Below are 21014 nucleotides of genomic sequence, written 5' to 3' on the forward strand. Positions count from 1 at the left end.
GTCTCTCTGTCTGATCCCCTGGAACTGGAGATGGGCCACCATATAGTTGCTGGTAGTTGATCCCAGGTTCTCTGGAAGAGGAGAAAATGCTGTTAATTGTTGAGCGCTTTCAGCGGCCCCACCCATCTTTATATTTTTAGAAGTATATGTGAGGCTGTGTTTATATACATCATATGCAGACCATAAGAGTGATTTAAATTCTCCAGAATCTGACACCCTCTTCTGGAGTGTCTGAAGAAAGCTACAGTGTACTTATATCTAATAAATAAATAAATAAATAAATAAATAAATAAATAAATAAGTAAACATTTTTTCAAAAGGATAAGTAAGAAAGAAAGACCAGGCAGGCCTGCCATCCTTATCTCTGAATGCCTTTCTGTCTGTCTGATCCCCTGGAACTGGAGATGGGCCACCATATAGTTGCTGGTAGCTGATCCCAGGTTCTCTGGAAGAGGAGACAATGCTGTTAATTGTTGAGCCCTTTCAGTGGCCGCACACATCTTTAAATTTTTGGAAGTAAATGTGAGTCTGTGTTTATGTACATCATATGCAGACCATAAGAGGGATTTATATTCTCCAGAATCTGACACCCTCTTCTGGAGTGTCTGAAGAAAGCTACAGTGTACTTATATCTAATAAATTAATGAATAAATAAATAAACATTATTAAAAAGGATAAGAAAAAAGAAAGACCAGGCAGGCCTACCACCTTGTCTGTCTGTCTGTCTGTCTGTCTATCTGTCAGATCCCCTGGAACTGGAGATGGGCCACCATATAGTTGCTGGTAGTTTATCCCAGGTTCTCTGGAAGAGGAGATAATGCTGTTAATTTTTGAGCCCTTTCAGTGGCCCATCCCATCTTTAAATTTTTAGAGGTATTTGTGAGGCTGTGTTTATGTACATCATATGCAGACCATAAGAGGGATTTAGATTCTCCAGAATCTGACACCCTCTTCTGGAGTGTCTGAAGACAGCTACAGTGTACTTATATCTAATAAATAAATAAATAAATAAATAAATAAATAAATAAATAAATAAATAAATAAATAAACATTTTTTAAAAGGATAAGAAAAAAAGAAAGACCAGGCAGGCCTGCGATCCTTATCCCTGTCTGTCTGTACGTCTGTCTGTCTGATCTCCTGGAACTGGAGATGGGCCACAATATAGTTGCTGGTAGTTGTTCCCAGGTTCTCTGGAAGAGGGGACAATGCTGTTAATTGTTGAGCCCTTTCAGTGGCCCCTCTGATCTTTAAATTTTTAGAGGTGTATGTGTGGCTGTGTTTATGTACATCATATGCAGACCATAAGAGGGATGTAGATTCTCGAGAATCTGACACCCTCTTCTGGAGTGTCTGAAGACAGCTACAGTGTACTTATATCTAATAAATAAATAAATAAAATAAATAAATAAACATTTTTAAAAAAGGATAAGAAAGAAAGAAAGAACTGGCAGGCCTGCCATCCTTATCTCTGTCTCTGGGTCTGTCTGATCCCCGGGAACTAAAGATGGGCCACCATATAGTTGCTGATAGTTGATCCCAGGTTCTCTGGAAGAGGAGACAATGCTGTTAATTGTTGAGCCCTTTCAGTGGCCTCAGCCATCTTTAAATTTTTAGAAGTATATGTGAGGCTATGTTTATGTACATCATATGCAGAACATAAGAGGGATTTAGATTCTCCAGAATCTTACACCCTCTTCTGGAGTGTCTGAAGACAGCTACAGTGTACTTATATCTAATTAATACATAAATAAATAAATAAATAAATAAATAAACATTTTTTAAAAGGATAAGAAAGAAAGAAAGAACAGGCAGGCCTGCCATCCTTATCTCTGACTGTCTGTCTGTCTGTCTGATCCCCTGGAACTGGAGATGGGCCACCATATAGTTGCTAGTAGTTGATCCCAGGTTCTCTGGAAGAGGAGACAATGCTGTTAATTGTTGAGCCCTTTCAGTGGCCGCACACATCTTTAAATTTTTTGAAGTAAATGTGAGTCTGTGTTTATGTACATTATATGCAGACCATAAGAGGTATTTATATTCTTCAGAATCTGACACCCTCTTCTGGAGTGTCTGAAGACAGCTATAGTGTACTTATATCTAATAAATACATAAATAAATAAATAAATAAATATTTTAAAAAGGATAAGAAAAAAAGAAAGACCAGGAAGACCTGCCATCCTTATTTCTGTCTATCTGTCTGTCTGTCTGATACCCTGGAACTGGAGATGCGCCACCATATAGTTGCTGGTAGTTGATCCCAGTTTCTCTGCAAGAGGAGACAATGCTGTTAATTTTTGAGCCCTTTCAGTGGCCCCACCCATTTTTAAATTTTTGGAAGTATTTGTGAGGCTGTGTTTATGTACATCATATGCAGACCATAAGAGGGATTTAGATTCTCCAGAATCTGACACCCTCTTCTGGAGTGTCTGAAGACAACTAGAGTGTACTTATAATTAATAAATACATAAATAAATAAATAAATAAACATGTTTTAAAAAGGATAAGAAAGAAATAAAAACCAAGCAGGCCTGCCATCCTTGTCTGTTTGTCTGTCTGTCTGTCTGATCCCCTGAAACTGGAGATGGGCCACCATATTTTTGCTGGTAGTTGATCCCAGGTTCTCTTGAAGAGGAGACAATGCTGTTATTTGTTGAGCCCTTTAAGTGGCCCCACCCATCTTTAAATTTTTAGAAGCATATGTGAGGCTGTGTTTGTATACATCATATGCAGACCATAAGAGGGATTTAGATTCTCCAGAATCTGACACCCTCTTCTGGAGTGTCTGAAGACAGCTACTGTGTACTTATATCTAATAAATACATAAATACATAAATAAATAAATAAATAAACATTTTTTTAAAAGGATAAGAAGGAAAAAAAGACAAGGTAGGCCTGCCATCCTTATCTCTGTCTGTCAGTCTGTCTGTCTGATCCCCTGGAACTAGAGATGGGCCACCATATAGTTGCTGGTAGTTGATCCCAGGTTCTCTGGAAGAGGAGACAATGCTGTTAATTGTTGAGCCCTTTCAGTGGCCCCACCCATCTTTAAATTTTTAGAAGTATATGTGAGGCTGTGTTTATGTACATTGTATGCAGACCATAAGAGGGATTTAGATTCTCCAGAAACTGATACCCTCTTCTGGAGTGTCTGAAGACATCTACAGTGTACTTATATCTAATAAATAAATAAATAAAGAAAGAAAGAAAGAAAGAAAGAAAGAAAGAAAGAAAGAAAGAAAGAAATAAACATGTTTTAAAAAGAATAAGAAAGAAAGAAAAACCAGGCAGGCCTGCCATCATAGTCTGTCTGTCTGTCTGTGTGATACCCGGGAACTGGAGATGGGCCACCATATAGTTGCTGGTAGTTGATCCCAGGTTCTCTGGAAGAGGAGACAATGCTGTTAATTGTTGAGCCCTTTCAGTGGCCCCACCCATCTTTAAATTTTGAGAAGTATATGTGAGGTTGTGTTAATGTACATCATATGCAGTCCATAAGAGGGATTTAGATTCTCCAGAATCTGACACCCTCTTCCTGAGTTTCTGAAGACAGCTACAGTGTACTTAAATCTAATAAATAAATAAATAAATAAATAAACAAATAAACATTTTAAAAGGATAAGAAAGAAAGAAAGAAAGAAAGAACAGGCAGGCCTGTGATCCTTATCTCTTCTGTCTGTCTGTCTGTCTATCTGATTCCCTGGAACTGGAGATGGGCCACCATATAGTTGCTGGTAGTTGATCCCAGGTTCTCTGAAAGAGGAGACAATGCTGTTAATTGTTGAGCCCTTTCAGTGGCCCCACACATCTTTAAATTTTTGGAAGTAATTGTGAGTCTGTGCTTATGTACATCATATGCAGTCCATAAGAGGGATTTAGATTCTCCAGAATCTGACACCCTCTTCCTGAGTGTCTGAAGACAGCTACAGTGTACTTATATCTAATAAATACATAAATAAATAAATAAATAAATAAATAAACATTTCTTTAAAAGGATAAGAATGAAAGAAAGACCAGGCAGGCCTGCCATCCTTATCTCTATCTGTCTGTATGTCTGTCTGTCTGTCTGATCCCCTGGAACTGGAAATGGGCCACCATATAGTTGCTGGTAGTTGAACCCAGTTTCTCTGGAAGAGGAGACAATGCTGTTAATTTTTGAGACATAAAATGGCCCCACCCATCTTTAAATTTTTAGAAGTATATGTGAGGCTGTGTTTATGTACATCATTTGCAGACCATAAGAGGGATTTAGATTGTCCAGAATCTGACACCCTCTTCTGGAGTGTCTGAAGACTGCTACCATGTACTTATATCTAATAAATACATAAATAAATAAATAAATAAATAAATAAATAAATAAATAAATAATCATTTTTTAAAAATGATAAGAAAAAAAGAAAGACAAGGCAGGCCTGCGATCCTTAACTCTGTCTGTCTGTCTGTCTGTCTGATCTCCTGGAACTGGAGATGGGCCACCATATAGTGTCTGGTAGTTGATCCCAGGTTCTCCTGAAGAGGAGACAATGCTGTTAATTGTTGAACCCTTTCAGTGGCCCCACACATTTTTAAATTTTTGGAAGTAAATGTGAGTCTGTGTTTATGTACATCATATGCAGACAATAAGAGGGATTTATATTCTCCAGAATCTGACACCCTCTTCTGGAGTGTCTGAAGACAGCTACAGTGTACTTATATCTAATAAATAAATAAATAAATAAATAAATAAATAAATAAATAAATAAATAAGTAAACATTTTTTTCAAAAAGTTAAGAGAGAAAGAAAGACCAGCAGGACTGCCATCCTTATCTCTGACTGTCTGTCTGTCTGTCTGATCTTCTGGAACTGGAGATGGGCCACCATATAGTTGCTGGTAGTTGATCCCAGGTTCTCTGGAAAAGGGACAATGCTGTTAATTGTTGAGCCCTTTCAGTGGCCCCACACATTTTTAAATTTTTGGAAGTAAATGTGAGTCTGTGTTTATGTACATCATATGCAGACAATAAGAGGGATTTATATACTCCAGAATCTGACACCCTCTTCTTGAGTGTCTGAAGACAGCTAGTGAACTTATATCTAATAAATAAATAAATAAATAGATAATCATTTTTTAAAAATGATAAGAAGAAAAGAAAGACCAGGCAGGCCTGCCATCCTAATATCTGTCTGTCTGTCTGTCTGTCTGATCTTCTGGAACTGGAGATGGGCCACCATATAGTTGCTGGTAGTTGATCCCAGGTTCTCTGGAAGAGGAGACAATGCTGTTATATGTTGAGCCCTTTCAGTAGCCCCACCCATCTTTAAATTTTTAGAAGTATATGTGAGGCTGTGTTTATGTACATCATATGCAGACCATAAGAGGGATTTAGATTCTCCAGAATCTGACATTCCTTTCTGGAGTGTCTGAAGGCAGCTACAGGGTACTTATCTCTAATAAATAAATGAATAAATAAATAAATAAATAAACATTTTTTAAAAGGATAAGAAAAAATGAAAGACCAGGCAGGCCTGCCATCCTTATCTCTGTCTGTCTGCCTGTCTGTCTGATCTCCTGGAACTGGAGATGGGCCACAATATAGTTGCTGGTAGTTGATCCCAGGTTCTCTGGAAGAGGAGACAATGCTGTTAATTGTTGAGCCCTTTCAGTGGCCCCACTCATCTTTAAATTTTTAGAAGTGTATGTGAGGCTGTGTTTATGTACATTGTATGCAGACCATAAGAGGGATTTAGATTCTCCAGAACCTTATACACTCTTCTGGAGTGTCTGTCTCTCTCTCTGTCTTTCCCTTCTCTCTCTGTCTCTCTGTCTCTCTATGTCTCTCTCTGTCTCTTTCTGTCTCTCTCTGTCTCTATCTCTGTCTCTCTCTGTTTCTCTCTTTGTCTCTCTCTGTCTCTCTCTATGTCTCTCTCTATCTCTCTATGTCTCTCTCTGTAGGTCTCTTTCTGTCTCTCTCTGTCGCGCTCTGTCTTTCTCTGTCTCTCTCTGTCTTTCTCTCTTTGTCTCTTTTCTGTCTCTGTCTGTCTCTCTCTCTGTTTCTCTCTGTCTGTCTCTGTCTTTCTTTGTCTCTCTCTGTATTTCTATGTCTCTCTATGTCTCTCTCTCTGTATCTCTCTGTCTCGCTTTGTTTCTCTTTGTCTTACTCTGTCTCTCTCTGTCTCTCTCTATACCTATCTCTGTCTCTCTGTGTATCTCTCTGTCTCTCTGTGTCTCTCTCTGCTCTCTCTCTGTCTCTCTCTTTGTCTCTGTTTCTCTCTTTCTCTCTCTCTGTCTCTCTCTGTCTCTATTTATGTCTCTCTCTGTCTCTCTCTCTGTCTCTCCCTGTCTCTCTCTTTCTCTTTGTCTCTCTATGTCTCTCTCTGTCTCAATCTCTGTCTCTCTCTGTAGGTCTCTTTCTGTCTCTCTCTGTCGCTCTCTGTGTCTCTGTTTCTCTCTTTGTCTCTCTCTGTCTCTCTCTGTCTCTCTTTCTGTCTCTCTCACTCTCTCCTTGTCTCACTCTCTGTCTCTCTCTGTGTCTCTCTCTGCCTGTCTCTATCTCTCTCTGTCTCTTTCTCTATCTCTCTCTGTCTCTCTCTGTCTCTCTCTTTGTCTCTCTGTGTCTCTTTTTGTCTCTCTCTGTGTCTCTCTGTCTCTTTCTGTCTCTCTCTGTCTCTTTCTGTCTCTCTCTGTCTCAATTTCTGTCTCTCTCTGTTTCTCTCTTTGTCTCTCTCTGTCTCTCTCTGTCTCTCTCTGTCTCTCTCTATGTCGATCTATGTCACTCTATGTCTCTCTCCGTATGTTCCTTTCTGTCTCTCTCTGTCGCTCTCTGTCTTTCTCTGTCTCTCTCTGTCTCTCTCTCTCTTTGTCTCTTTTCTGTCTCTTTCTGTCTCTCTCTCTGTCTCTCTCTGTCTCTCTCTCTGTCTTTCTTTGTCTCTCTCTGTATTTCTATGTCTCTCTATGTCTCTCTCTCTGTCTCTCTCTGTCTCTCTGTGTCTCTATTTGTGTCTCTCTTTGCTCTCTCTGTCACTCTCTGTGTCTCTGTCTTTCTCTTTCTCTCTCTCTATCTCTCTCTGTCTCTATTTGTGTCTCTCTCTGTCTCTCTCTCTGTCTCTCCCTGTCTCTCTCTGTCTCTTTGTCTCTCTATGTCTCTCTCTGTCTCTTTCTGTCTCTCTCTGTCTCAATCTCTGTCTCTCTCTGTTTCTCTATTTGTCTCTCTCTGTCTCTCTCTGTCTCTCTCTATATCTCTCTCTGTCTCTCTTTGTCTCTCTCTGTAGGTCTCTTTCTGTCTCTCTCTGTCGCTCTCTGTCTTTCTCTGTCTCTCTCAGTCTCTCTCTCTTTGTCTCTTTTCTGTCTCTGTCTGTTTCTCTCTCTGTCTCTCTCTGTCTTTCTTTGTTTCTCTCTGTATTTCTATGTCTCTCTATTTCTCTCACTCTCTATCTTTCTGTCTCTCTTTGTTTCTCTTTGTCTCTCTCTGTCTCTCACTGTCTCTCTCTGTCTCTCTCTGTCTCTCTCTCTGTCACTCTCTGTCTCTCTCTATGTCTCTCTCTATCCCTATCTCTGTCTCTCTCGGTCTCTCTGTCTCTCTCTGTCTCTCTATGTGTCTCTCTCTGTCTCTCTGTCTCTCTATGTCTCTCTCTGTCTCTCTCTCTGTATCTCTCTGTCTAGCTCTGTCTCTCTCTGTGTCTCCCTGTGTCTCCCTCTCTATCTCTTTCTCTCTCTGTCTCTCTCTGTTTCTTTCTCTGTCTCTCTCTGTATCTCTCTGTGTCTCTGTCTCTCTCTCTGTCTCTCTCTGTGTCTCTCTCTCTGTCTCTTTCTGTGTCTCTGTCTCTCTCTTTCTCTCTCTCTGTCTTTCTCTGTCTCTCTCGGTCTCTCTCTCTTTGTCTCTTTTCTGTCTTTGTCTGTCCCTGTCTCTCTCTGGCTCTCTCTCTGTCTTTCTTTGTCTCTATCTGTATTTCTATGTCTCTCTATGTCTCTCTCTCTGTATCTCTCTGTCTCTCTATGTCTCTCTCTGTCTCTCTCTGTCTCTCTCTCAGTCGCTCTCTGTCTCTCTCTATGTCTCTCTCTATCCCTATCTCTGTCTCTCTGTCTCTCTCTCTCTGTGTGTCTCTCTCTGTCTCTCTTTGTCTCTCTCTTTGTCTCTCTCTGTCTCTCTCTGTGTCTCTGTCTCTCTCTTTCTCTCTTTCTGTCTCTCTCTGTCTCTATTTATGTCTCTCTCAGTCTCTCTCTCTGTCTCTCCCTGTCTCTCTCTGTCTCTTTGTCTCTCTATGTCTCTCTCTGTCTCTTTCTGTCTCTCTCTGTCTCAATCTCTGTCTCTCTCTGTTTTTCTATTTGTCTCTCTCTGTCTCTCTCTATATCTCTCTCTGTCTCTCTTTGTCTCTCTCTTTAGGTCTCTTTCTGTCTCTCTCTGTCGCTCTCTGTCTTTCTCTGTCGCTCTCTGTCTTTCTCTGTCTCTCTATGTCTCTCTCTCTTTGTCTCTTTTCTGTCTTTGTCTGTTTCTCTCTGTCTCTCTCTGTCTTTCTTTGTTTCTCTCTGTATTTCTATGTCTCTCTATTTCTCTCTCTCTATCTTTCTGTCTCTCTTTGTCTCTCTTTGTATCTCTCTGTCTCTCTCTGTCTCTCTCTATGTCTCTCTCTATCTCTCTATGTCTCTCTCTGTAGGTCTCTTTCTGTCTCTCTCTGTCGCTCTCTGTCTTTCTCTGTCTCTCTCTCTTTGTCTCTTTTCTGTCTCTGTCTACTCTCTGTTTCTCTCTGTCTGTCTCTGTCTTTCTTAGTCTCTCTCTGTATTTCTATGTCTCTCTATGTCTCTCTCTCTGTATCTCTCTGTCTCGCTTTGTTTCTCTTTGTCTTTCTCTGTCTCTCTCTCTATCTCTCACTGTCTCTCTCTGTCGCTCTCTGTCTCTCTCTATGTCTCTCTCTATCCCTATCTCTGTCTCTCTCGGTCTCACTCTGTCTCTCTTTGTCTCTCTCTGTGCCTCTCTCTGTGTCTCTCTCTCTGTCTCTCTCTCTCTCTGTGTCTCTCTCTTTCTCTCTCTCTGTCTGTCTCTGTGACTCTGTCTCTCTCTTTCTCTCTCTCTGTCTCTCTCTGTCTCTATCTATGTCTCTCTCTATCTCTCTCTGTCTCTCCCTGTCTCTCTCTGTCTCTCTGTCTCTCAGTGTCTCTCTCTCTCTCTCTGCATCTCCCTGTCTAGCTCTGTCTCTCTCTGTGTCTCCCTGTGTCTCCCTCTCTATCTCTGTCTCTCTCTGTTTCTCTCTCTGTCTCTCTCTGTCTCTCTCTGTCTCTCTCTCTCTCTGTCTGTCTCTCTGTCTCTCTCTCTGTCTCTCGGTTTCTCTCTCTGTCTCTCTCTGTCTCTCTCTGTCTCTCTCTGTCTCTCTCTGTCTCTATCTCTGTCTCTCTTTCTGTCTCACTCAGTCTATCTCACTCTGTCTCTATCTCTCTCTGTCTCTGTCTCTCTCTTTCTCTCTTTCTGTCCTCTCACTCTCTATGTCTCTCTCTGTCTCACTCTCTGTCTCTCTCTATCCCTATCTCTGTCTCTCTCTGTCTCTCTTTCTGTCTCTCTCACTCTCTCTGTCTTACTCTCTGTCTCTGTCTGTGTCTCTCTCTGTCTCTCTCTATCTCTCTCTGTCTCTTTCTCTATCTCTCTCTGAGTCTCTCTGTCTCTCTCTTTGTCTCTCTGTGTCTCTTTCTGTCTCTCTCTGTCTCTTTCTGTCTCTCTCTGTCTCAATTTCTGTCTCTCTCTGTTTCTCTCTTTGTCTCTCTCTGTCTCTCTCTGTCTCTCTCTCTGTCTCTCTCTGTCTCTCTATGTCTCTCTCCGTATGTCTCTTTCTGTCTCTCTCTGTCGCTCTCTGTCTTTCTCTGTCTCTCTCTCTTTGTCTCTTCTCTGTCTCTTTCTGTCTCTCTCTCTGTCTCTCTATCTGTCTTTCTTTGTCTCTCTCTGTATTTCTATGTCTCTCTATGATTCTCTCTCTGTATCTCTCTGTATCTCTTTGTCTCTCTATGACTCTCTCTGTCTCTCTCGGTCTCTCTCTCTGTCTCTCTCTGTCTCTCTCTCTGTTGCTCTCTGTCTCTCTCTATGTCTCTCTCTATCCCTATCTCTGTCTCTCTCTGTCTCTCTCTGTCTCTCTGTGTCTCTGTCTCTCTCTGCTCTCTCTCTGTCTCTCTCTGTGTCTCTGTCTCTCTCTTTCTCTCTCTCTGTCTCTCTCTCTCTCTATTTATGTCTCTCTCTGTCTCTCTCTCTGTCTCTCCCCGTCTCTCTGTCTCTTTGTCTCTCTATGTCTCTCTCTGTCTCTTTCTGTCTCTCTCTGTCTCAATCTCTGTCTCTCTCTGTTTTTCTATTTGTCTCTCTCTGTCTCTCTTTGTCTCTCTCTTTAGGTCTCTTTCTGTCTCTCTCTGTCGCTCTCTGTCTTTTTCTGTCTCTCTCTGTCTCTCTCTCTTTGTCTCTTTTCTGTCTCTGTCTGTTTCTCTCTGTCTCTCTCTGTCTCTCTCTCTCTTTCTTTGTTTCTCTCTGTATTTCTATGTCTCTCTATTTCTCTCTCTCTATCTTTCTGTCTTTGTCTCTCTTTGTATCTCTCTGTCTCTCTCTGTCTCTCTCTCTGTCTCTCGCTGTCTCTCTCTCTGTCACTCTCTGTCTCTCTCTATGTCTCTCTCTATCCCTATCTCTGTCTCTCTCGGACTCACTCTGTCTCTCTCTGTCTCTCTCTGTGTCTCTCTCTGTCTCTCTCTCTCTGTCTCTCTCTCTGTGTCTCTCTCTCTGTCTGTCTCCGTGTCTCTGTCTCTCTCTTTCTCTCTCTCTGTCTCTCTCTGTCTCTATCTATGTCTCTCTCCTTCTCTCTCTCTGTCTCTCCCTGTCTCTCTCTGTCTCTCTGTCTCTCAATGTCTCTCTCTGTCTCTCTCTCTGTATCTCTCTGTCTAGCTCTTTCTCTCATGTGTCTCCCTGTGTCTCCCTCTCTATCTCTGTCTCTCTCTGTTTCTCTCTCTGTCTCTGTCTCTCTCTCTCTGTCTCTCTGTCTCTCTGTCTCTCTCTGTGTCTCTGTCTCTCTCTTTCTCTCTTTCTGTCTCTCTCTGTCTCTATTTATGTCTCTCTCAGTCTCTCTCTCTGTCTCTCCCTGTCTCTCTCTGTCTCTTTGTCTCTCTATGTCTCTCTCTGTCTCTTTCTGTCTCTCTCTGTCTCAATCTCTGTCTCTCTCTGTTTTTCTATTTGTCTCTCTCTGTCTCTCTCTATATCTCTCTCTGTCTCTCTTTGTCTCTCTCTTTAGGTCTCTTTCTGTCTCTCTCTGTCGCTCTCTGTCTTTCTCTGTCGCTCTCTGTCTTTCTCTGTCTCTCTATGTCTCTCTCTCTTTGTCTCTTTTCTGTCTTTGTCTGTTTCTCTCTGTCTCTCTCTGTCTTTCTTTGTTTCTCTCTGTATTTCTATGTCTCTCTATTTCTCTCTCTCTATCTTTCTGTCTCTCTTTGTCTCTCTTTGTATCTCTCTGTCTCTCTCTGTCTCTCTCTATGTCTCTCTCTATCTCTCTATGTCTCTCTCTGTAGGTCTCTTTCTGTCTCTCTCTGTCGCTCTCTGTCTTTCTCTGTCTCTCTCTCTTTGTCTCTTTTCTGTCTCTGTCTACTCTCTGTTTCTCTCTGTCTGTCTCTGTCTTTCTTAGTCTCTCTCTGTATTTCTATGTCTCTCTATGTCTCTCTCTCTGTATCTCTCTGTCTCGCTTTGTTTCTCTTTGTCTTTCTCTGTCTCTCTCTCTATCTCTCACTGTCTCTCTCTGTCGCTCTCTGTCTCTCTCTATGTCTCTCTCTATCCCTATCTCTGTCTCTCTCGGTCTCACTCTGTCTCTCTTTGTCTCTCTCTGTGCCTCTCTCTGTGTCTCTCTCTCTGTCTCTCTCTCTCTCTGTGTCTCTCTCTTTCTCTCTCTCTGTCTGTCTCTGTGACTCTGTCTCTCTCTTTCTCTCTCTCTGTCTCTCTCTGTCTCTATCTATGTCTCTCTCTATCTCTCTCTGTCTCTCCCTGTCTCTCTCTGTCTCTCTGTCTCTCAGTGTCTCTCTCTCTCTCTCTGCATCTCCCTGTCTAGCTCTGTCTCTCTCTGTGTCTCCCTGTGTCTCCCTCTCTATCTCTGTCTCTCTCTGTTTCTCTCTCTGTCTCTCTCTGTCTCTCTCTGTCTCTCTCTCTCTCTGTCTGTCTCTCTGTCTCTCTCTCTGTCTCTCGGTTTCTCTCTCTGTCTCTCTCTGTCTCTCTCTGTCTCTCTCTGTCTCTCTCTGTCTCTATCTCTGTCTCTCTTTCTGTCTCACTCAGTCTATCTCACTCTGTCTCTATCTCTCTCTGTCTCTGTCTCTCTCTTTCTCTCTTTCTGTCCTCTCACTCTCTATGTCTCTCTCTGTCTCACTCTCTGTCTCTCTCTATCCCTATCTCTGTCTCTCTCTGTCTCTCTTTCTGTCTCTCTCACTCTCTCTGTCTTACTCTCTGTCTCTGTCTGTGTCTCTCTCTGTCTCTCTCTATCTCTCTCTGTCTCTTTCTCTATCTCTCTCTGAGTCTCTCTGTCTCTCTCTTTGTCTCTCTGTGTCTCTTTCTGTCTCTCTCTGTCTCTTTCTGTCTCTCTCTGTCTCAATTTCTGTCTCTCTCTGTTTCTCTCTTTGTCTCTCTCTGTCTCTCTCTGTCTCTCTCTCTGTCTCTCTCTGTCTCTCTATGTCTCTCTCCGTATGTCTCTTTCTGTCTCTCTCTGTCGCTCTCTGTCTTTCTCTGTCTCTCTCTCTTTGTCTCTTCTCTGTCTCTTTCTGTCTCTCTCTCTGTCTCTCTATCTGTCTTTCTTTGTCTCTCTCTGTATTTCTATGTCTCTCTATGATTCTCTCTCTGTATCTCTCTGTATCTCTTTGTCTCTCTATGACTCTCTCTGTCTCTCTCGGTCTCTCTCTCTGTCTCTCTCTGTCTCTCTCTCTGTTGCTCTCTGTCTCTCTCTATGTCTCTCTCTATCCCTATCTCTGTCTCTCTCTGTCTCTCTCTGTCTCTCTGTGTCTCTGTCTCTCTCTGCTCTCTCTCTGTCTCTCTCTGTGTCTCTGTCTCTCTCTTTCTCTCTCTCTGTCTCTCTCTCTCTCTATTTATGTCTCTCTCTGTCTCTCTCTCTGTCTCTCCCCGTCTCTCTGTCTCTTTGTCTCTCTATGTCTCTCTCTGTCTCTTTCTGTCTCTCTCTGTCTCAATCTCTGTCTCTCTCTGTTTTTCTATTTGTCTCTCTCTGTCTCTCTTTGTCTCTCTCTTTAGGTCTCTTTCTGTCTCTCTCTGTCGCTCTCTGTCTTTTTCTGTCTCTCTCTGTCTCTCTCTCTTTGTCTCTTTTCTGTCTCTGTCTGTTTCTCTCTGTCTCTCTCTGTCTCTCTCTCTCTTTCTTTGTTTCTCTCTGTATTTCTATGTCTCTCTATTTCTCTCTCTCTATCTTTCTGTCTTTGTCTCTCTTTGTATCTCTCTGTCTCTCTCTGTCTCTCTCTCTGTCTCTCGCTGTCTCTCTCTCTGTCACTCTCTGTCTCTCTCTATGTCTCTCTCTATCCCTATCTCTGTCTCTCTCGGACTCACTCTGTCTCTCTCTGTCTCTCTCTGTGTCTCTCTCTGTCTCTCTCTCTGTCTCTCTCTCTGTGTCTCTCTCTCTGTCTGTCTCCGTGTCTCTGTCTCTCTCTTTCTCTCTCTCTGTCTCTCTCTGTCTCTATCTATGTCTCTCTCCTTCTCTCTCTCTGTCTCTCCCTGTCTCTCTCTGTCTCTCTGTCTCTCAATGTCTCTCTCTGTCTCTCTCTCTGTATCTCTCTGTCTAGCTCTTTCTCTCATGTGTCTCCCTGTGTCTCCCTCTCTATCTCTGTCTCTCTCTGTTTCTCTCTCTGTCTCTGTCTCTCTCTCTCTGTCTCTCTGTCTCTCTGTCTCTCTCTCTCTGTCTCTCTCTATTTCTCTCTTTGTCTCTCTGTGTCTCTTTCTGTCTCTCTCTGTCTCTCTCTGTCTCTCTGTCTCTCTCTGTCTCTTTCTGTCTCCTTCTGTCTCAATTTCTGTCTCTCTCTGTTTCTCTCTTTGTCTCTCTCTGTATCTCTCTGTCTCTCTCTATGTCTCTCTCTGTCTCTTTATGTATCTCTCTGTATGTCTCTTTCTGTCTCTCTCTGTCGCTCTCTGTCTTTCTCTGTCTCTCTCTCTTTGTCTCTTTTCTGTCTCTGTCTGTCTCTCTCTCTGTTTCTCTCTGTCTGTCTCTGTCTTTCTTTGTCTCTCTCTGTATTTCTAGGTCTCTCTATGTCTCTCTCTCTGTATCTCTCTGTCTCTCTTTGTCTCTCTGTCTCTCTCTCTGTCTCTCTTTGTCTCTCTCTGTTGCTTTCTGTCTCTCTCTATGTCTCTCTCTATTCCTATCTCTGTCTCTCTGTCTCTCTCTGTCTCTCTCTGTCTCTCTGTGTCTCTCTCTGTGTCTCTTTTTGCTCTCTCTGTCTCTCTCTGTGTCTCCCTCTTCCTCTTTCTCTCTCTCTATCTCTCTCTGTCTCTATTTATGTCTCTCTCTGTCTCTCTCTCTGTCTCTCTCTGTCTCTCTCTGTCTCTTTGTCTCTCTATGTCTCTCTCTGTCTCTTTCTGTCTCTCTCTCTGTCTCAATCTCTGTCTCTCTCTGTTTCTCTATTTGTCTCTCTCTGTCTCTCTCTGTCTCTCTCTATATCTCTCTCTGTCTCTCTTTGTCTCTCTCTTTAGGTCTCCTTCCGTCTCTCTCTGTCGCTCTCTGTCTTTCTCTGTCTCTCTCAGTCTCTCTCTCTTTGTCTCTTTTCTGTCTCTGCCTGTTTCTCTCTCTGTCTCTCTCTGTCTTTCTTTGTTTCTCTCTTTATTTCTATATCTCTCTATTTCTCTCTCTCTCTATCTTTCTGTCTCTCTTTGTCTCTCTTTGTCTCTCTCTTTCTCTCTCTCTGTCTCTTTCTGTCTCTCTCTCTGTCGCTCTCTGTCTCTCTCTATGTCTCTCTCTATCCCTATCTCTGTCTCTCTCGGTCTCTCTTTCTCTCTCTGTCTCTCTCTGTGTCTCTCTCTGTCTCTCTGTCTCTCTATGTCTCTCTCTGTCTCTCTCTCTGTATCTCTCTGTCTAGCCCTGTATCTCTCTGTGTCTCCCTCTCTATCTCTTTCTCTCTCTGTCTCTCTCTGTTTCTCTCTCTGTCTCTCTCTGTCTCTCTCTGTCTCTCTCTATATCTCTCTCTGTCTCTCTTTGTCTCTCTCTTTAGGTCTCCTTCCGTCTCTCTCTGTCGCTCTCTGTCTTTCTCTGTCTCTCTCAGTCTCTCTCTCTTTGTCTCTTTTCTGTCTCTGCCTGTTTCTCTCTCTGTCTCTCTCTGTCTTTCTTTGTTTCTCTCTTTATTTCTATATCTCTCTATTTCTCTCTCTCTCTATCTTTCTGTCTCTCTTTGTCTCTCTTTGTCTCTCCCTTTCTCTCTCTCTGTCTCTTTCTGTCTCTCTCTCTGTCGCTCTCTGTCTCTCTCTATGTCTCTCTCTATCCCTATCTCTGTCTCTCTCGGTCTCTCTTTCTCTCTCTGTCTCTCTCTGTGTCTCTCTCTGTCTCTCTGTCTCTCTATGTCTCTCTCTGTCTCTCTCTCTGTATCTCTCTGTCTAGCCCTGTATCTCTCTGTGTCTCCCTCTCTATCTCTTTCTCTCTCTGTCTCTCTCTGTTTCTCTCTCTGTCTCTCTCTGTCTCTCTCTGTCTCTCTCTGTATCTCTCTGTGTCTCTCTCTGTCTCTCTCTCTGTCTCTCTCTGTGTCTCTCGCTCTGTCTCTCTCTGTGTCTCTGTCTCTCTCTTTCTCTGTCTCTGTCTTTCTCTGTCTCTCCCTGTCTTTCTCTCTTTGTCTCTTTTCTGTCTCTGTCTGTCTCTGTCTCTCTCTGGCTCTCTCTCTGTCTTTCTTTGTCTCTATCTGTATTTCTATGTCTCTCTATGTCCCTCTCTCTGTATCTCTCTGTCTCTCTATGTCTCTCTCTGTCTCTCTCTGTCTCTCTCTCAGTCAATCTCTGTCTCTCTCTATGTCTCTCTCTATCCCTATCTCTGTCTCTCTGTGTCTCTCTCTCTCTGTGTCTCTCTCTGTCTCTCTCTGTCTCTATCTCTGTCTCTCTTTCTGTCTCACTCAGTCTATCTCACTCTGTCTCTAACTCTCTCTGTCTCTGTCTCTCTCTTTCTCTCTCTGTCTCTCTCTGTCTCTATCTATGTCTCTCTCCTTCTCTCTCTCTGTCTCTCTCTCTGTCTGTCCCTGTCTCTCTCTGTCTCTCTGTCTTTCTCTGTCTCTTTCTGTGTCTCTGTCTCAATCTCTGTCTCTCTCTGTTTCTCTCTTTGTCTCTCTCTGTCTCTCTCAGTCTCTCTCTATGTCTCTCTCTATCTCTCTATGTCTCTCTCTGTAGGTCTCTTTCTGTCTCTCTCTCTCTCTCTGTCTTTCTCTGTCTCTCTCTGTCTCTCTCTCTTTGTCTCTTTTCTGTCTCTGTCTGTCTCTCTCTGTGTTTCTCTCTGTCTGTCTCTGTCTTTCTTTGTCTCTCTCTGTATTTTTATGTCTCTCTATGTCTCTCTCTCTGTATCTCTCTGTCTCGCATTGTTTCTCTTTGTCTTTCTCTGTCTCTCTCTCTGTCTCTCTCTCTATCGCTTTCTGTCTCTCTCTATGTCTCTCTCTATCCCTATCTCTGTCTCTCTGGGTCTCACTCTGTCTCTCTCTGTCTCTCTCTGTGTCTCTCTCTGTCTCTCTCTCTCTGTTTCTCTCTCTGTGTCTCTCTCTGTCTATCTCTGTCTGTCTCTGTGACTCTGTCTCTCTCTTTCTCTCTCTCTGTATCTCTCTGTCTCTATCGTTGTCTCTCTCTGTCTCTATCTCTGTCTCTCCCTGTCTCTCTCTGTCTCTCTGTCTCTCAATGTCTCTCTCTGTCTCTCTCTGTATCTCTCTGTCTAGCTCTGTCTCTCTCTGTGTCTCCCTGTGTCTCCCTCTCTATCTCTGTCTCTCTCTGTTTCTCTCTCTGTCTCTCTCTGTCTCTCTCTGTCTCTCTCTGTCTCTCTCTCTCTCTCTCTCTGTCTCTCTGTCCCTCTCTCTGTCTCTCACTCATTCTCTCTCTCTGTCTCTCTGTTTCTCTCTCTGTCTCTCTCTGTCTCTCTCTGTCTCTCTCTGTCTCTCTCTGTCTCTATCTATGTCTCTCTCTGTCTCTCTCTGTCTCTCCCTGTCTCTCTCTGTCTCTCAATGTCTCTCTCTGTCTCTCTCTCTGTATCTCTCTGTCTCTCCCTGTCTCTCTCTGTCTCTCAATGTCTCTCTCTGTCTCTCTCTCTGTATCTCTCTGTCTAGCTCTGTCTCTTTCTGTGTCTCCCTGTGTCTCCCTATCTATCTCTGTCTCTCTTGGTTTCTCTCTCTGTCTCTCTCTTTCTCTCTCTCTTTCGATCTCTGTCTCTCTCCATGTCTCTCTCTATCCCTATCTCTGTCTCTCTCGGTCTCACTCCGTCTCTCTCTGTCTCTCTCTGTCTCTCTCTCTGTCTCTCTCTCTCTGTCTCACTCTCTGTGTCTCTCTCTGTTTCTCTCTGTCTGTCTCTGTGTCTCTGTCTCTCTCTTTCTCTCTCTCTGTCTCTCTCTGTCTCTATCTATGTCTCTCTCTGTCTCTCTCTGTCTCTCCCTGTCTCTCTCTGTCTCTCAATGTCTCTCTCTGTCTCTCTCTCTGTATCTCTCTGTCTAGCTCTGTCTCTCTCTGTGTCTCCCTGTGTCTCCCTCTCTATCTCTGTCTCTCTCTGTTTCTCTCTCTGTCTCTCTCTGTCTCTCTCTGTCTCTCTCTCTGTCTCTCTGTTTCTCTCTCTCTCTGTCTCTCTCTGTCTCTCTCTCTGTCTCTCTCTGTCTCTTTCTCTGTCTCTCTTTCTGTCTCACTCAGTCTATCTCACTCTGTCTCTATCTCTCTCTGTCTCTGTCTCTCTCTTTCTCTCTTTCTGTCTCTCTCACTCTCTATGTCTCTCTCTGTCTCTCTTTCTGTCTCTCTCTATCCCTATCTCTGTCTCTCTCTGTCTCTTTTTCTGTCTCTCTCACTCTCTCTCTGTCTTACTCTCTGTCTCTCTCTGTGTCTCTCTCTGTCACTCTCTATCTTTCTCTGTCTCTTTCTCTCTCTCTCTCTGTCTCTCTGTCTCTCTCTTTGTCTCTCTGTGTCTCTTTCTGTCTCTCTCTGTCTCTTTCTGTCTCTCTCTGTCTCTTTCTGTCTCTCTCTGTCTCAATTTCTGTCTCTCTCTGTTTCTCTCTTTGTCTCCCTCTGTCTCTGTCTGTCTCTCTCTATGTCTCTCTCTGTCTCTCTATGTCTCTCTATGTATGTCTCTTTCTGTTTCTCTCTGTCGCTCTCTGTCTTTCTCTGTCTCTCTCTGTCTCTCTCTCTGTCGCTCTCTGTCTCTCTCTATGTCTCTCTCTATCCCTATCTCTGTCTCTCTCTGTCTCTCTCTGTCTCTATCTGTCTCTCTCTCTCTCTGTGTCTCTCTCTGTGTCTCTCTCTTTCTCTCTCTCTGTCTCTCTCTGTCTCTATTTATTTCTCTCTCTGTCTCTCTCTCTGTCTCTCCCTCTCTCTCTCTGACTCTTTGTCTCTCTATGCCTCTCTCTGTCTCTTTCTGTCTCTCTCTGTCTCAATCTCTGTCTCTCTCTGTTTCTCTATTTGTCTCTCTCTGTCTCTCTCTGTCTCTCTCTATATCTCTCTCTGTCTCTCTTTGTCTCTCTCTGTAGGTCTCTTTCTGTCTCTCTCTGTCGCTCTCTGTCTTTCTCTGTCTCTCTCTGTCTCTCTCTCTTTGTCTCTTTTCTTTCTCTGTCTGTTTTTCTCTCTGTCTCTCTCTGTCTTACTTGTTTCTCTCTGTATTTCTATGTCTCTCTATTTCTCTCTCTATATATATTTCTGTCTCTCTTTGTCTCTCTTTGTCTCTCTCTGTCTCTCTCTGTCTCTCTCTCTGTCTCTCTCTGTCTCTCTCTCTGTCGCTCTCTGTCTCTCTCTATGTCTCTCTCTATCCATATCTCTGTCTCTCTCGGTCTCTCTGTCTCTCTCTGTCTCTCTCTGTGTCTCTCTCTGTCTCTCTGTCTCTCTATGTCTCTCTCTGTCTCTCTCTGTATCTCTCTGTCTAGCTCTGTCTCTCTCTGTGTCTCCCTGTGTCTCCCTCTCTATCTCTGTCTCTCTCTGTCTCTCTCTGTTTCTCTCTCTGTCTCTCTCTGTCTCTCTCTGTATCTCTCTGTGTCTCTCTCTGTCTCTCTCTCTGTCTCTCTCTGTGTCTCTCTCTCTGTCTCTCTCTTTCTCTCTCTCTGTCTCTCTCTGTCTCTCTCAGTCTCTCTCTCTGTCTCTCTCTGTCTCTCTCTCTGTCGCTCTCTGTCTCTCTCTATGTCTCTCTCTATCCCTATCTCTGTCTCTCTCGTTTTCACTCTGTCTCTCTCTGTCTCTCTCTGTGTCTCTCTCTGTCTTTCTCTCTGTCTCTCTCTGTGTCTCTCTCTGTCTCTGTCTCTGTCTGTCTCTGTGTCTCTGTCTCTCTCTTTCTCTCTCTCTGTCTCTCTCTGTCTCTATCTATGTCTCTCTCTGTCTCTCTCTCTGTCTCTCCCTGTCTCTCTCTGTCTCTCAATGACTCTCTCTGTCTCTCTCTCTGTATCTCTCTGTCTAGCTCTGTCTCTCTCTGTGTCTCCCTGTGTCTCCCTATTTATCTCTGTCTCTCTCGGTTTCTCTCTCTGTCTCTCTCTGTCTCTCTCTGTCTCTCTCTCTTTCGCTCTCTGTCTCTCTCTATGTCTCTCTCTATCCCTAACTCTGTCTCTCTCGGTCTCACATTGTCTCTCTCTGTCTCTCTGTGTCTCTCTCTGTCTCTCTCTCTCTGTCTCTCTCTCTGTGTCTCTCTCTGTTTCTCTCTGTCTGTCTCTGTGTCTCTGTCTCTCTCTTTCTCTCTCTCTGTCTCTCTCTGTCTCTATCTATGTCTCTCTCTGTCTCTCTCTCTGTCTCTCCCTGTCTCTCTCTATTTGTCTCTTTTCTGTCTCTGTCTGTTTCTCTCTCTGTCTCTCTCTGTCTCTCTTTGTCTTTCTTTGTTTCTCTCTGTATTTCTATGTCTCTCTATTTCTCTCTCTCTATCTTTCTGTCTCTCTTTGTCTCTCTTTGTCTCTTTCTGTCTCTCTCTGTCTCTCTCTCTGTCGCTCTCTATCTCTCTCTATGTCTCTCTCTATCCCTATCTCTGTCTCTCTCGGGTTCACTCTGTCTCTCTCTGTCTCTCTCTGTGTCTCTCTCTGTCTTTCTCTCTGTCTCTCTCTCTGTCTCTGTCTCTGTCCGTCTCTGTGTCTCTGTCTCTCTCTTTCTCTCTCTCTGTCTCTCTCTGTCTCTATCTATGTCTCTCTCTGTCTCTCTCTCTGTCTCTCCCTGTCTCTCTCTGTCTCTCAATGTCTCTCTCTGTCTCTCTCTCTCTGTATCTCTCTGTCTAGCTCTGTCTCTCTCTGTGTCTCCCTGTGTCTCCCTCTCTATCTCTGTCTCTCTCTGTTTCTCTCTCTGTCTCTCTCTGTCTCTCTCTGTCTCTCTCTGTCTCTCTGTCTCTGTCTGTCTCTCTGTCTGTCTCTCTCTGTCTCTCTCTCTGTCTCTCTCTGTCTCTCTTTCTGTCTCACTCAGTCTATCTCACTCTGTCTCTATCTCTCTCTGTCTCTGTCTCTCTCTTTCTCTCTTTCTGTCTCTCTCACTCTCTATGTCTCTCTCTGTCTCTCTTTCTGTCTCTCTCTGTCTCTTTTTCTGTCTCTCTCACTCTCTCTCTGTCTTACTCTCTGTCTCAATCTGTGTCTCTCTCTGTCTCTCTCTATCTTTCTCTGTCTCTTTCTCTCTCTCTCACTGTCTCTCTGTCTCTCTCTTTCTATCTCTCTCTGTCTCTCTCTGTCTCTCTCTGTGTCTCTCTCTGTCTTTCTCTCTGTCTCTCTCTTTGTGTCTCTCTCTGTCTCTGTCTCTGTCTGTCTCTGTGTCTCTGTCTCTCTCTTTCTCTCTCTCTGTCTCTCTCTGTCTCTATGTCTCTATCTGTCTCTCTCTCTGTCTCTCCCTGACTCTCTCTGTCTCTCTGTCTCTCAATGACTCTCTCTGTCTCTCTCTCTGTATCTCTCTGTCTAGCTCT

Source organism: Mus caroli, unplaced genomic scaffold, assembly GCF_978045245.1.
Source record: "Mus caroli unplaced genomic scaffold, Mus_caroli_1 scaffold_21, whole genome shotgun sequence".
Lineage (NCBI taxonomy): Eukaryota > Metazoa > Chordata > Mammalia > Rodentia > Muridae > Mus > Mus caroli.